The following is a 16,911-nucleotide window of genomic DNA, read 5'->3' on the forward strand; positions in this document are numbered from 1 at the left end:
CAGAGGGAGACTTGAGACAGACAGAAGAGAAGAGGCAGACAAGATGACGCAGCAATGTGGCCACGAAGCAGAGACTGCAGTGGTGAGGCCACAAGTCAAGGAACGCCGACTCCCACCAGACACTGCAAGAGGCAAAGATCGAGCTCTTCCCTCAGCCCCCCAGGGCGGGGGAGCAATGCCCTGCTGGATTTTGGACTTCTGGCCTCCAGAACTTGTGAGAGAATAAATTTCTGTTGTTTTAAGCCCCTCAATGTGTGGCAATTTGTTACGGCAGCTCTAGGAAACTAAGACCGCATTCTTACCACAACACAGGAAAGTGTGCAAGAGATCTGACTTGGAGAAGTGCTAGAAGCTGATCAATATCATTTATACAGTTTGTAGAAGAATGGCACACAGGATCAAAAGACTAAGTTGGGCAGAAAAAGCAAGACAGAACCTTTTCCTTCCACATCCTTAGCTCATCATCACAGTTCTGTGTGAGTGTTTGTCTAGCTGTGAGCTCCAGCAGCTTGAGAAGAATGCACCTTCTTGGAGCGCATCCCCGGATTCGGATGCCTTTGGTCTGGGGTGGGCTTAGGAATCTAGTTCCAACACATCCCCGGTGTGTCAGATGCAAGTGATTCTTTTTTTTTTTTTTTAAAGATTTTATTTTTTTCCTTTTTCTCCCCAAAGCCCCCCAGTACATAGTTGTATATTCTTCGTTGTGGGTCCTTCTAGTTGTGGCATGTGGGACGCTGCCTCAGCGTGGTTTGATGAGCAGTGCCGTGTCCGCGCCCAGGATGCCTGCAGCGGAGCGAGCGAACTTAACCACTCGGCCACGGGGCCAGCCCCGCAAGTGATTCTTTAACACAGAGTGTGGCAAACTTTTTCTATAAAGGGCCAGAGAGTAAATATCTTAGGCTTTGTGGGCCATAAGGTCTCTGTCACAAGACCCTGAATTTGCTATTGTGGTGCAAGAGCAGCCACTGACAATATACGAACAAAGGGGAGTGGCTTCATGCCAGCAAAGTTTTATTACGCATACTAAAATTTGAATTTCGTATAATTTTCATGTCTCATCAAATATTATTCTTTTTTACAAATTTTTCTCCCCTCAACCACTTAATGTATAAAAACAGGTGGTGAGCCAGATTTGTTCCACGGGCCACAGTTTGCCAACCCCAGCTTTAACACGCCGCAGTTTGCAAACTGCTGCTTTAAATGTTAGAGCTGAGGTTTTTCAAGCGAGCGGCATGTCATGAAGCAGCAGGAGAGAGGCGTCGGGGCACATCTGAGGCACCAGGATAATCCCCAGCATGCTGGCAGCCTCTCCTAGAGTGGGGGCCCATAATGTGCAACCACACTTACGAAAGGGAACACGATCCTTCAGGCGTGCTGCAGATTTACAAACGGACTGGGGCCATTATGCTGGAGTAGTGATGGCAAGCCCAGTGTATGGACTGCAGCCTACACGAGAAAGCTTGGTTTCCACTAGTTTAACTCCACCCATTTTTCTCCCATTAAAGAATGTCTCAGAGGATGCAAACGGAGTGGGACAGACGACAGAGAGAGTCTCAGATTCACTCTAACGTATAAGTCTTTCATAAACTTCAGTTTGTTAAACGCAATTAGGAATGAATGACTTTCAATAGATTTCACAATGTTGGACTGTGACCTGCGACCAAACATATTAGAGACTTGCAACTTGGTTAGAGAAGGCAGGTTGCCTCTCCATTCCCGGGCAATCATCACTGCTCTGGTTTGAGCGAGCCCAGCTGGAACAGATTTATTCGCAAGCTTCCTTCACCTCGGTCGTAGACAGAAGCAAGGACGCACAACAGAAATCCACGACAGAACCAGCATTCAATAAGTTCTCAACCAGCTGGAACGTGGGGCTCCAAATAACCAGATGAAATCTAACCAGGACAAATGTAATTGTCTGCGTTTGCGTTTAAAGAGATTCGATTACAGAAGCACAAGTTGGAGGAGAGACTTTATGAGCAGCTGCGTGCGGCACCAGTTCACAGTATGAAGGCCTCAGGGATGGTTTTAACGACAGTCTCCACGAGAGCTAGGGAGACAGGGCTGCTCAAGGACTTAATATAATTTTGGGCTGCATTAAAGCAATTACAGCGTCCAGATGAATACAAGAGTCCCCTGTACTCCAGAATAATCAGATGACAAGTCGAGTCCTTCCGCAGTTCTGCACATTAGGCTTTAAAGGGAACATTAAAAAGAATAGTAGGAAAGGTATTTAGTAACGGGAGTGTAATCAGAGGAGGAGGGCTGGGCTGAGAGGCTGAGAAAGGTATCCTATTGAGAATCTCTGAAGAGGATGGACTTGTCAGCAGTGCTTTTCAGGAAGTACTTAGAAATATTTGGAAATGAAAGAAATGTCCCATTTTGAAAGTTAAACTATACAATCACAGCATAATGGGTCAGAGCCAGAAATGTATAACATCTATGCCGACGGCCTCCTGGGAAGCAGAACTGAAGGCAACCAGACAGAACATAACTGTGCTTCAGCAGAGGCAATCATCTGTCTGGCCCATTCTGCACCGCACGGGGAGCGAAGGCCCGTCCATCCGAGAAAGAGGAGAGCGTTCCATTACCAGAGCCTCATTTAAACCACGCAACTTAAGTCTCTTCTCCTTCTGACTCCATGCTCCAGCCACCTGGTTAACCTCTGGATGGTGTGACTTCCATTCAGCTCGCCTACTGGGAGAGGACATAATATATTTCTGACATTTTTTTAAACTAATAAACTTTATTTTCCAGAATAGTTTTAGGTTCACAGCAAAATTGAGTGGAAGGCACAGAGAGTTTGCATATACCCCTCACATATGGACAACCTCCCCCACTACTGACATCCCACACCACTGTGGTATATTTGTTACAATTGATGAACCTACGCAAACACATCATTATCACCCAAGGTCCACAGTGTATATTAGGGTTCACTCGGTGTTGTACGTGTCATGTGTCCACCATTGCAGCATCATACAGTACAGTTCCACTGTCCAAAAAATCCTCTGTGCTTTGCCTATTCATCCCTCTCTACCCTCAACCCCAGGAAAACACTGATATTTTCACCGTTTCTTTGTTTTCCCTTTACCAGAACATCATATAATTGGAATTATACACTATGTAGGCTTTTCAGACAGGCTTCTCCAGTTAGAGATGTGCATTTAAGATTCTTCCATGTATTTTCATGGTTCGATAGGTCATTTCTTTTTAGGATTAATATTCCATTGTCGGGATGTATTATAGTTCATCCATTCACCTACTGAAGGACATGTTGGTTGCTTCCAGGTTTTGGCAATCACAAATAAAGCTGCTATAAACATTTGTGAGCAGGTTTTTGTGTAAACATAAGTTTTCAACTCCTCGGGGTAAATACCAAGGAGCGCGATTGCTGGATCCTACGGTAAGAGCATGTTTTCTTCCATAAGAAACTGTCAAATTGTTTTCCAAAGTGGCTGGACCATTTTGCATTCCCACCAGCAATGAACGAGAGTTCCTATTGCTCCACATTCCTGTCAGCATTTGGTGTTGTCAGCGTTCCAGATTTTGGCCATTCTATTAGGTGTGTAGTGGTATCTCATTGTTGTTTTAATTTGCAATTCCCTAATGATATATAATGTTAAACATCCTTTCATGTGCTTATTTGCCGTCTATCTATCTTCTTTAGGGAGGTGTCTGTTAAGGTCTTTTGCCCATTTTTAAACTGGATTGTTTCCTTATTGTTGAATTTTAAGAGTTCTTTGTATATTTTGGATAAAGTTCCTGTATCAGACGTACCTTTTGCAAATATTTTCCCCCAGTCTGTGGCTTGTCTTGTTCTCTTGACATTGTCTTTTGTAGAGAAGTTTTTAATTTTAATGAGGTCCAGTCTATCAACTGTTTCTTTCATGTACTGTGCCTTTGGTGTTGTAATTAAAAAGGCATCACCACACCCAAGGTCTTCCAGGTTTTCTCCTACGTATCTTTAAAAATTTTTTTTTAATGAATGTTATTTTTTGGGACAGTTTGAGAGTTACAGGAAAATTGAAAAGATAGTACGGAGTTCCCCTAAATCCCCTTATCCAGTTTTCCCTATTATTAACAACTCACATGAGTATGGTAAATTTGTCACAATTAATAAACTAGTGTCGGTACATTATTATTTACTAAAGTCCATAATTTATTCACATTTCTTTAGTTTTCCTAATGTCCTTTCTCTGTCTGGCATCCTATTTAAGAGACCAACACTAAATTTAGTTGTTATGTCTCCTTAAGCTCCTCTTCGCTGTGATAGTTTCTCTGACATTCCTTGATTCTGGTGACCTTGCAGTTTTGAAGAGTACACATCAAATATTTTACAGAAGATCCTTCGATTGGGATTTGCATGATTGTTTTACATGATTCTACTGAGGTTATTATTCATTTGGGGAAAGAAGACTACAAAAGAAAATGCCATGTTCATCGCAACATATCAAGCGTACAAATTAGTAACACCACTTATTCCTGTTGATGACCTTGACTGCCTAGCTGACACAGTGTTAGGTTTCTCTACTGTGGAGTTACTATTTTCTCCTCCTTTCTATACTGTATTCTTTGAAGGAGGTCACTACGAGCAGCCTACACTGAAGGAGAGGAGAGTTGCGCTCTATGTCCTTGAGGTGTGAGCATTTCCAAAAATTATTTGGAATTCTGCATAAGAAATTTGTTATTTTCTCTCCTAAAACTTATTTATCAAATTGTTTATTTATATTTATAGGGACTCAGATATTTATTCTATACTTTGGGTTATCATCCAATACTCCTTTGTTGCTTAAATTGTCTCAGTTTTGGACATTGGAACTCTTTCTGTTGGATCCTATGCTCTCTGCCATGCACCCAGCAATGTGCTTTTTTTTTTTCACTTCCTTACTTTCTGGCTGTCTCCAGGCTCCTCCTGTATATTTCCTGCCTCAGTCCTGGGGTCAGTCATTTTTTGAAGCCCTGGTTCCTTTTACTGGAGAAGGGTACTGAAAACCAAGATCTGGGTGCTAGGCATGCTCATGGCTACTGGACTGTTGGTGCTTCTAAGCCACCTCTGACATCAGCGGGCAGAGGAAGGAAATATACATGTGTTTACTAAGCCATGCATAAACACATTTCTATGAATGTGGCGTGTGCATTTAAATCCCCTTCTCATGTGAGCCACCCAGGTGCTGAGCTGTACTCAGCTATCTGGTCAACTCAGAACAGATGCAGCTTCTGTGTCTGCCTGGGGCCTATTGGCCTTTACTTAAAAAATGCCCTGCCACACTGCCACACCCTACTCCTCCTTGCTTCAAATATCCATAGGGACTTTTAGTCTGGAGAAGAAAATATTTAGAAAGGATGTAATAGTTGTATTCAAATATTTGAGTAACTGTCACATGGAAGAGAGAGAATTTGGGGTTGCTCCATAGGGCAGAGCCAGAAGCAACCATAAAAGTTACAGAGAAAACAATGTGAAGTTAACATGAAGAAAAAATACGTAAAACTCAGAACTTTATTTTAAAAAAGAATAGGCTGGTCTTGAAAAGCCATAAACTCTGTATAAATAGATGTGCTCAGAGACTGGGTGACCATCAGCTTGTCCTGGGTGCTATGATGGAGATTCTTATACCAGGTCATAGACTGGACTCACTGAGAGCCATGCCTCCTAAGGCAAAAGTCTTCACCAGCAATAAGACTGTTTTTAAGAAAATGGTCTTATAATCTAAATGCATGTGCTTATAGCCCAAAAGATTGGGATTTATCATCAAGAAAAGAATAAATAAGACTCCTGATTATTATTATACAAAAAGAACACATTTTGAGTAAGTCCCCAATAGTTGTTAAACATGGAGGTAAAATATACTAAAGAACAGAAGAGGCTTGTTTTTATTGAGGAAGTGTGACTGAAGTAGAGGTGGATAGTATACACTTTAATTGCTAAGACTATGGCAAATATTTGAACCACTGCAATAACCTCATGCAGAGATAAGATTTTGAGCACTATTTTACATCTGCTATATTCTGTGCGCGGGTTCATCTGATGAGAAGCTTCTGGGAGAGCATCCAAGGAAATCAAGCAATTCGGAACACCTTTTTCAGAAATGCTGCCAGATTCTTTTTCTCTTTACCTCTCCTTTTCCTCAAAAATTATGCATGTGGGAACACACGTGCATGCACACATGCATCATTCTGAAATCATCAGAAATTTAAACAACAACAACAACAAAAGTATTTCAACAGAGTCCATGAGAATGGCTGATTCATCTAATTTTCTATTTTTCTTTTTTTTTTTAACAGCAAGGCAAATGTCCACCCCCTCTTGGTGTCTTTTCTGGTGACAACAATCCCAGCTCAGTACCACTTTCCCTCCCTCCAGTTTCTGGGGTCTGTGGTTCACAATAGAGCTTATGACTGAAAATGATGAGGACCACCAGTATGTTGTGAGGTGACAAGAAAAATATTATAAGGAAATTTATTTCGTTTAAAAAATTATCTTATATAAAATCTTAATTAGAATAAATTTTCCATCTAAAAATGCCCATTCTGATGAGGGGGGGAAACAGTTTCTTTGCCATATTGTAACCATAATGATTCATCAGATTCCTATTTTCCCATATTAGCAGGATTTCAAGTATATTTGCAAATTTCAAAATCAAAACACCAGGCAGCATGAATTTATGACACATTTTATTTTTACTAATAAAATTCCATGCATGACAATAATCAGAATTTTGTACAAATGCAGTGACATGCTTTTTAAAAGCGTTGGAACAATTAAAGTAGTTGAATATTTCTATAAACAGAAAAAAGGAAAACCAATAGAATAAAACTTTACTCAGTTGAATGAAACTCATTTATAATTTATAAAAATCTAGCAAATGCTGTCTTGAATTAATAACTCTTTTCCTTTAAGACCATAAAACTCATAACTTTTGACAACAAGTCACGAAGACAAGTTAAAATAATCAATGAAATAGAATGGCAGACACCACCGGCTGCCAATTCTATCACCCGTCTCCCCGTCTTCCTTTCCACCAGCATGCTTGGTTTATTTGGGATGGCAATGTTCCCAGCTAAAAAATTACATTTCCCAGACTGTACAAGTGGCCAAGTGACAATTCTGTCCAATGAGACGTAACTGGAAGGCAGAAGGTGGCCTCCAGGGACAGGAAATTCAAGGAAAGCTCTTTAAAAGGGCAAACTCAACTCTTCCCCTTTTGCTCTTTGCCCATCGTCTTGTCTCTGCTTGGAAAAAAGCGTGATGTCGGAAGCCACAGATCTTACATCTAGGAGGATGACAGGCACCAATGCGGGAAGATGTAGGGTGAGGTCACAAGGAGTGTGGGCCGCCTCTGACATCCTGAGCTAGTGTCTACACTATGAAGTGGTTTCTTTAAGACTTCTTACTACATCAAGGGGAAAAAAACTACTTCGTTCAAGCCTCTTAGTGAGGTTTCTACTTCGTGTTGCCAAAGCAATTGTAACTGACAAAAATAATGTCAAGCGCCCTTGAGTAATTTAAAAATGCCCACTTAAAAACAACTAATACACTACCACTGCCTATTTTTAACCATTCTAAAAGCAGATCTCCTACAGACCTTGACTCCGAAGCACTGCTGGCTGAGTTTGAACAAATATGTACTTTTGAAAGTAATGTACTGTTTTCATTAAGAATAGTTTAAAATTGTTGTTTGGGGAATAACGTACATCAAAGCATCACACAGTGTTAAAGTAAAATGGAATAATATTATACGTACCATTAGTTTCAGTTTTTGAGGTTTCCTACCCAATGGTACAATGCTAAACCCAAGAGAAACATCAGCAAATGTACTCAAAAAACGCTCATTGGGAAGAAACCAGAAAGATGCTGTGAAAGAGAAAAACAGCATTTTTGATGATAGTTTTCGAGCAACGAAATGATGAACTAGCCTAACACGGCGAGGAGCTACTCAGTGTGGACATCAACACGTTCCTCTGAGAGGGTCTCAGAGTGACCGTGTCAGGCTCTGGCAGTAGAGGAACCAGCTACTGATTACCACGTCTAATTTTAATTACCACATTTCGATTGACATATCAGCAAACATAGAATATACTGTAAACTTAGAGAAAGTATTGCAATGGGTTAAATTGTTTGTTAAAGATGGTAAACACCTTACACTACAGAGATCATAAAAAAAGAAGAAAACCGCGTGGTTCAGCTTCAACAATTAACACTGGATGAAGAAACAAAATGATCAAATGAATTAAGTGCCCCCAAAGCTTCTGCCAGGATGCCGAGGTTGTGCTTCTGTCTGTTTGATGGGGATAAGGATCAGACTCAACAAATGTTGTCAAGAAGAAACAGAGGAATGGTAAATCTTCATGAATGTGTCATTTGTATGTTAAAGTCAAGTGGCTTGTCAATCAACGTACATTTCCTGACGAGTATGCACTTCAGCATCTGGTCAGAGAATAGAGATAAATGAGGTGGGAAAAAATCAGTGTGGAATTGTGTGGAGCTGGTTGTAAACGCCACAGCATTGCCAGTGCGTTCTATCAGCCAGAAGCTGTTGTCCTCACGCTCCAGTGTGCATCAGTATCACCTGGGGGAATGCAGAAAAGAACAAGGATGCCTGAGTCCCACTCAAAGTTCAAGGTTCAACTGTTCCAGGCCTGGGCCCTGGTGAAATACGATTTAAGAAATGCTTCAGGTGACTCTAACGCACAGTTAGGGTTGAGATGCCCTGTGTTAGCGTGATAGGGGATGGGACCCAAGGTCCATGAACTAGACTTTGGGGATGGGCAGGACATCAGATCAATGGAAAGAAGGAAGATAAATATTCTAGAAGGGAAAATATGAAAGGGATGGAGGAAGGAATGACCAAGGGCAAAAGACAGTGATGAACAGTGGAGATAGTGTTAGAAAGTTGCAGGGAATAAAAATCACATACATAGGATACATATGCACATAAGATGGGGCCAGGTTATAGGTTTTTTTTAAAGCAATGGTGGGAAATGGGAAACCATGGGTAACGAAGTGGCCGGGTGACAGCAATACAAGGGCAAGACCAGTGAGGCAGGAGCCTAATGGATGAGTGCCTGTGCAGACAGGCAGAAGCAGGAAGAGCAGCTAGAAGGCAGACGCAGAAGTCTCAGGTCAAACGGTGAGGTCAGATTGAGATGGGGCACAGTAGGCAGGGTGAGCAATCTGGAGGAAAAAATACACCTATGAGGGCGTGGAACTAAGATTATCGGAAGATGCCGCGGGATACCAAAGGAAAGGGGGGAGGAGCAGAATGAGCAGAGGAAACAGAGAAGGAGCTGCAGACAACTAAGAAAGAGTTAACTAGAAACCCAGGTTGAGAGACCCTTGTGAAAAGGCAAAAAGAAAATGTACATCACAAGGCCCATGTCGCAGCGGAAGGCGGGGGAATGGAGGAACAGAGCCCACACGTGGATGCAGTATGAGGCTGCGGGTGGGGAGGGGAAAGTGGGCACTACAGCGAAGCATTGCAAGTTGAAGTGGAGCCGATTTAGTAAATGCATGAGATCTTACAGCTCACGGGGAGCAAAAAAGGATCGCGCTGCCGAAGAGATTCAGGTGAAGTGGAATTAAGACGAGAGTACGGAACGTAAAAGAAAATTTTCCACATGCAAACCTACTTGCACTTTTGGGTGGAAGAGGATGATTCGCAAGGACCTCCTGCTCACACTCTGTACTTGGGAGAGAACACGTGTAGAGGTGACATGGAATGACAGTGTCTCGGTGGCTGGCGTAGTCCCTCTCCCTGGGGATCCTTAAGCAGAAATAAACAGCAGAAACTTCCCAGAACAGGGGAAAGAGATTTCCACCTCCAACCAGAGCAGATGATACACTCAGGGCCAGAGGTACAGACTATGGGAGGAGGCGACTCCCCCAGGGGCGTTCTTGACCCGAGGTGACTACTGAATCTCAGCCTGGGAACCACAGTCCTAGCAGCAGACCCAGTCGATCCGTGGGAAACATGGCACCCTGAAGTCCCCTGCTCCAGAAGCGACTCCTACCTCCACCTCCCGCACACTTCCTCACTCTGCGCAGGGAACCTGCCTGGGCCCCCACTGCCGAGTCTTCTCTCTGTGTGGTCATCTGGGCTGCAAGGATGGCGGCAACGCTGTCAGCAAGGGAGGAAGCGAGACAGGTTTTGCGGAGAGGAGGAAAGAGCCAAGGAAGGGATGCGTTCGGTTGGACAGGTTAAGTTTGAGGTGGGTCCAGTACATCCATATAGACCCACTGCAGGCGGGGCTGGAAGTGAGGGAGCAGAGCCCTGGAGAAGCGCCAAGCTGGGCTTCCGCTTGGGAGTCAGCTCACAAAGCGGGTGCCTGTCCCTTGAGTGGGTAAGCGCACTGAAGGTACACACATTGTTGGCCTGCCAGCATTTGCTGATAGACCAGAGAAGGAAAAACAAGCCTGAAGATAGAGCCCTGGGGTACTTCTTACGTGGGAGTAGAAAGAAGAGTAAAGAAAGAGGCAGAGGGTAGGAATATTGGAAAGTTCAACACCATGAAGGTCAAAGGAAAGAGATTCTAGGTGGTCCCATTTTCACCTATTAGACTGGTAGACATTTTTTTTTTTTTTGAGGAAGATTAGCCCTGAGCTAACATCTGCTGCCAATCCTCCTCCTTTTGCTGAAGAAGACTGGCTCTGAGCTAACATCTGTGCCCATCTTGCTCTACTTTATATGTGGGATGCCCACCACAGCATGGCTTGCCTAAGGGTGCCATGTCTGCACCCGGGATCTGAACCAGTGAACCCCAGGCCTTCAAAGCTCAACGTGCGAACTTAACCACTGTGCCACTGGGCTGGCCCCTAGACTGGTAAACATTTTAAGCAGAGAGAACTGCTCTGGTTTCCTGGGAGTGTAACTGCCAGTGGGAATGCAAGCTTGAACAACTTCTGAAAAGCAATTTGGCAACAGACATCAAAACCCCAGAAAAGGATGCACACCCTTTAATCAGGAATATTTTTTCAGGTTTATCATTTGGAAATATGTAAGAATGTGCACAAGGCTTAGCTATGAGATAGTTAACGTGGATGGCACACTCTGAGATGACTTACAATGATCCCTGCCTCCTGATCTTCACACCCTTGCATAATCCCCTCCCCTTGCGTGTGGGCTGGCCTAGTGACTTGCTTCTAACAACCAGAAGGTGGCAAAGGTGATGGCATGTCACTTCTTTGATTAGGCTACATAAGGTTATGATTTCTGTCTTGCTGGCAGACTCTCTCCCTGGCACGGTAAATGCATGATATCCTTTTAACGTGTCAGGTGGAAAGAAAGATTCCTTTGCTGACTTTGCTGAAGCAAGTTGGCAGACTGGGGAGGCCCACATGGCAAAGAACTGAGAGCGGCCAACTGCCAGCTAAGAACTGAGGTCTTCAGGCCAACAGCTCTTAAGAATGTGGATTCTGCAACAACCACATGAGCTTGGAAGTGGATGTGCCTCTGTTGAGTCTTCAGATGAGACCCAGCCTGGCTAACACCTTAACTGCAGATTTGTGAGAGATTCAGAAGCAGAGGACCCAGCTAAGCCAGGCCCAGATTCCCGACTCACAGAAACTGATGTGTTCCTTTAAACCAACAGGTTTGGGGGTAATTTGTTAGGCGGCAATAGATATCTAATTCAGTTAACTGCAGTGCTATCTGTAATAAAAAATAAATGGAAACAACTAAAATGTCCACTAGGGTACTGGTCAAATAAAAAAAGTACATGCATATGATGTAATACAATTCATTCATTAAAATTATGCTCCAGATGAACATAGATAAATATGAAATACTTCTGCAGTATATTAATTACAATATATAATTTAAAAGTTCAAAACATTCTGTGTCATATAAAACCATTATTTGGAATAAATATGCTTTATATAGATATATGCAAATATAAAAGAGTGAGAAGAATAATAGACAGCAAGGTGCTAATAGGAGTTATCACCAAATGATGGCTTTCTGTGTGTTTTTTGTTTTATTTCTTCTGCTTATCTATGCCTACAAATTGTTTAAAATCATGTGCACAACAGGGCCAGCCCGGTGGCGCAGTGGTTAAGTGTGCACGTTCTGCTTCTCGGTGGCCCGGGTTTCGCCAGTTCGGATCCCAGGTGCAGACATGGCACCGCTTGGCACCCCATGCTGTGGCAGGCATCCCACATATAAAGTGGAGGAAGATGGGCATGGATGTTAGCTCAGGGCTGGTCTTCCTCAGCAAAAAGAGGAGGATTGGCAGCAGATGTTATCTCAGGGCTGATCTTCCTCAAAAAAAAAAAATGATGTGCACTGCATTCTAATAAAAAACAATGAAATGCATGAGTCAGAGGGAAAGAAGAGTAAACAAAAAAGGGATCATTAACAATATAGAATACCACGATAAATTAAGGAGGTTTCATTCATTCTTTTTATCAATTGCCTTTAACGTGCCAGGATGAAAACTGAGAAGAGTTCATTGATTTGATTTGGCAGGGAAAAAACAACTGGTTACCTCAGAGAACACGTCAAGAGAAAAAGGATAAGTGATTTGTTCTAACTTGCTAAATGCCCTGGATGGTATGCGATAGAAACAAGGAAATGGAAGAATTTCAAATGATGTTGCAAGGACATGGGAATTGTTGCAAATGGGTAGAAAATGTTACATAGACAACATCTGAAATGGATACTTGCTATAAATAATTTTAAAATTGACCTTGGACAAAACTGAGACGTAACAAAATTACAAACTTGAGAAGGTCTAGGCAGTGTAAGTACAAAGAGACGAGATGGATACACACCTCAGAGGAAGAGAAACGTATTTTGCCCAGGAAATCTCAGTATACTGTTTCAGTGAGTTTTGACTTTTTTGCCTGGCTGATCTGTTTCTTTAGAATACAAGTAATTTTAGGGCGGAAGCTTGAGTTTCTTCAATTCTGTTGGACTTCGGGAAAAATACACCCATATAGTAATCATTTAGAGTTTGATTCTAAGGATAATTATGTAAGAAAAATATTAGATCAAGTTGACTATCAAGGAAAATTGCTGTTCGTTTTGTAGCTGAACACTTCAAAAATCCTCTAGGCAACAGCCCATAAAAAAGACAACCACCCACTATAAAAATACTCTTCAGAAGACAACTCAACTCTGGGACAGCGAGACAGCACATTGAAAGAAACTAAAAAGTTATTTTAATTCCCAACGTGTCTCACTTATTCCCAGGGAGAAAGCTATGCAAGATGAAACTAACCCTCTAAAGGAGATCAAATGGTAAAACTGCCACGGTCTGTGCAAACAAATGCACAGTCAATTCCAGATTCTGCTTTTGTCTGGACTCACACAAAGCTGTCCTGGGTACAAACAACAAGGGGATACAAGCAAGTTTTGAATAAGTGAGCCATTGCTGGAAAATGTCTAAGATGATGAAACTGCAACTAAACTTGAGGCTTAGGGTTGGAGGGAAACTCTAGGATTATTTTCCCTGCCTGGTCTCTATGTCCAGTGAGTAGAATTCCAAGGAAATTTGCATGTAAGTTTATGAAACCAGAAATGAAGAGCCCCAGCATAAATATCTAGTACGTGAAGCACTGCATGGGGATAGAAGAGCAGAGGATGAACTCAGCAAGTTGTGTTCAAAATCAGGAGATGAGTGACATGTCTTATTTCTGGGATGTGGAGAGGACCCAGCTATGGGGGGAATCTCCCCCCGCCCTGGTCCCCCAGTACACACAGAGAACTTACATGAATAGCAGCAGACATATTCAGCTGGGACAGATAAGAAGCACCAGCACTCCAAAATGCAGAGACAACGCAAAAATGAATGACCCTTGGGCTTCTGAATGGAACTCGCTTTTTTCTTTTTAAAAAATGCTGTTTGCTCTGTTTAAATGGCACAGTATAAAAATGGCACTGTAACTTGCAATTTTGAGATATAAAATGTGAAACATAAAACAAGGGGTTATAAATCAGCAGGAGACCAATTAAAATACTTAGACTGTCATTCAAACACATTCCACAGAATGTAATAAAATGAGTGGGTGGTTGGTTCTATTTTAATAACTGAAGGCTGCAGGAAGATTTTATTTCTTCAAACTATCAGCCAAATATATCTAGGACTGACTGGAACATGGAAATTACACTTTTACATTATGTTAAGCTCAAACATGAGATAAAACGCCTCAAAAGATTACATCAGAACAGTGTTCTGATTCACAGTAAAGCTCATTTGAGGTTAAACTACCATTTATCTTGAGAATTTTACAATGATATTGACAAATAGTATTTGTGCAGTTAGTGTAATAATCAAGTTATGTTCAGCTTTTATTCCACCATTTTATCATAAATATGAAATCAATCAATGTTTCTTAAGGAGGGTGTCCTGGCATTTGGAGCAGGAGAATTATTCATTGTGTAGGACTATTCCACACCACCAAAACTGCCCCCTAGACATCCGCAAATGCCTCTTGTGAGTAGAATGGGGCTTCAGGACGATACCAATCACCACTGAAAACAAACGATTTTGAACTGCTATCAAATTCGTGCCCTTCAAATAGCATAACCATTTGCTTCTTCGAAAAACGGGTACTTATTTAGAAACCAAATAAAACTCAGGAACTGCTAACATCCCACACTGTAGGATTCCATCTAAAAAGACCTATAAAAAGCTGCAAGGAATAATTATAATAATGCACGATGCTGAAATATTAAATTAACATAAATTATTTTAGAGTTGAAATGGATTTATCTTCTAATTTATAGACCTGAGCCCGAAGGTGCTGACTTCTCCTGAGACAAGGTGCTATTAATGATGAATCCTAATGTTTCTTGATGTCCATGCTGGAAGGGACTTTAAGAGCTCAGCTGGTCCAATGGCCTAAAACATCCGTAAAATCAGACGACAAAACGGAGGGTCTTGGATGCCAAGGAATTTCTGTCAGTGGAGTGGAACAACCCAAGTCTCTTGACTTTCAGGGGACAGTTCTTTCCTCCAGCTTATAAATTTTGGGATTTCAAGACCCCACAATATTAAAAAATTGGGGAACCAACTTGAGGTTGCTAACATTTTAAGCTGCCTAAAATGTAAATATTAAAAACAACCTATCATCTATCATCATGATTTCATAAAAGAGGAGCCATTCTAACACTGAAAATGTGGGAACTACAGAAAAGACTATTAGGATGAAAACTTCACCATGGACCAGTGTGTGGGGGCTGCACTACACCACCTGGTTATTTCACTAATTCCTTATTTCTGATCACCATTGGGGGCATTCAGCCAGTGACAACTAAGGTTTATGATGCTTCATTTTACGATGCTACTAGGATAATCAAACTGTAAAAATGAAATATCTCCTCACTGAAGTAGGCAAAGACTAGGTACATAAAACCTCATCTTTCATCCACAGACCAGTTAGCTGCTTTGGAAGTTCTAGGCTTAGGGCCCACCCTGTCATTTAACAGAACCGTCATTCCTTTTAAGCAATTATCCCATGCTTTTCCTCAGTACTTCTGGCTTGTGACGCTGCAGCTCTGGGAACACGGAGAACATGGTCTCTGATAACACTGTGCGCTGCATTCCGGAGCCCATGATCTGGAACCAACACCAACTCAACTGCATGGTCTGTAGTGGAATCGGGGGACCCAGCCTTGAGCTCACATCTCCTCTTAGATAATGTAGGAAATGTTACTTGAGAGTAATCTCAGTCAACCAAGAGAAATAAAGCCCCAGAGAGTCAAGGAGTGAACAATAAAATTAGACACTATCTTTCTTGTGGTAGGATTATGAATTTTTTTCTCACTATATATAAAAAAAATTGTTCATTTGTTTTTAGTATCCAAAAGGTACAGGAATAAGAAAACAAAGATAAGGTGTTCTATCCACTGAATTAAACATCCCATTTTCCAGAAGATTGATCATAATTCTGACTATAGTCATAGTGGCCTTTCCCCCGCCCTAGAATGGCTGGATTTACGTGAAACTACTGCCTGTCTTTGATTTTTAATTTTTCTCCCCTACTCTAGGATTTGCCCTGGGCTCCTGTGCATCTGCACACAGCAATGCATCATCCTGGTTGCATCGATCACCCCCTAAGCTGCCACCTGCCATCGCCTCCCACCTTTGATCCTTTGCCATCATCCGTGTAGTCTTCAAACAGCACTGCTGTGTTCTAACTGCAAAAACAAGTGCCCTCCTCAGTGGAGATACCACATTCCAGCTCGGGAAGCAGGTGCTATGCCTCATGGGATGGGGCAGAAGGCAGCATCGCTTGCTCTCAGGTAAGAAGGAAGACTATTAGCACATTAGTAAACAAAGTCGTGCTCGATGAATTTCAGTGCCACCTCTCAAATGAAAATGTGGCAAAATATGAAAAATCAGCTTCTAGAAAGTGTTTAAGTCCATTATTCAAGCCCAAAGTCTTTGGTTTAAAAAAAAAAATTAAAAATCCTATTTTCCCATCTTTCAAATAATGTGGATGGACAAGATGATTTTCAAGATGTTCATAATTTTTTCTGCTCTGTGAGATATTATAACTGACTTCGGCATAACCCAAAGACCATCACACTCAGCATCACCACCGCACACACAGTGTAGACGCCTGACATGCTTTATTGGTATCATCCACACAAAATATCCTACTTCACTTCTGGCCAGGTAGACAGAAGAAAAGGCTTGCATTTTTTCTTTATGTGGATAATCAGAATTTATATAATTAAATTACTTAGAGTCTGGGAAATAAGGAGGAGGCTCAACCATATTTGGACTTCAAAGTTTCAGCTATAGGCTCAGAAAAACTGTGTTTTTTCATTTCTAATTTTGGAAGAAGGTTTTCTTCCCTATTAAGGCTGGTTCCTCTGAAGCCAAACAGGACACATTGAGTTTCAATAATGTGGAGACGAAGTACCATAACCAACAGTGGGAGCTGTCCCCAAGCCACTGGCAGAT

The 16,911-nt window shown here is 41.9% G+C and overlaps 1 protein-coding gene across 1 annotated transcript in view; it reads right to left on the reverse strand.

Moving 5' to 3' along the window:
• The window catches only part of ZNF704 (zinc finger protein 704), a 208,280-nt gene that overhangs the window by 121,702 nt on the left and 69,667 nt on the right, over positions 1-16,911 (reverse strand). The gene's annotated exons all lie outside the window — the stretch shown is intronic.

Source organism: Equus quagga, chromosome 16 (assembly GCF_021613505.1).
Source record: "Equus quagga isolate Etosha38 chromosome 16, UCLA_HA_Equagga_1.0, whole genome shotgun sequence".
Classification (NCBI taxonomy): Eukaryota; Metazoa; Chordata; class Mammalia; order Perissodactyla; family Equidae; genus Equus; species Equus quagga.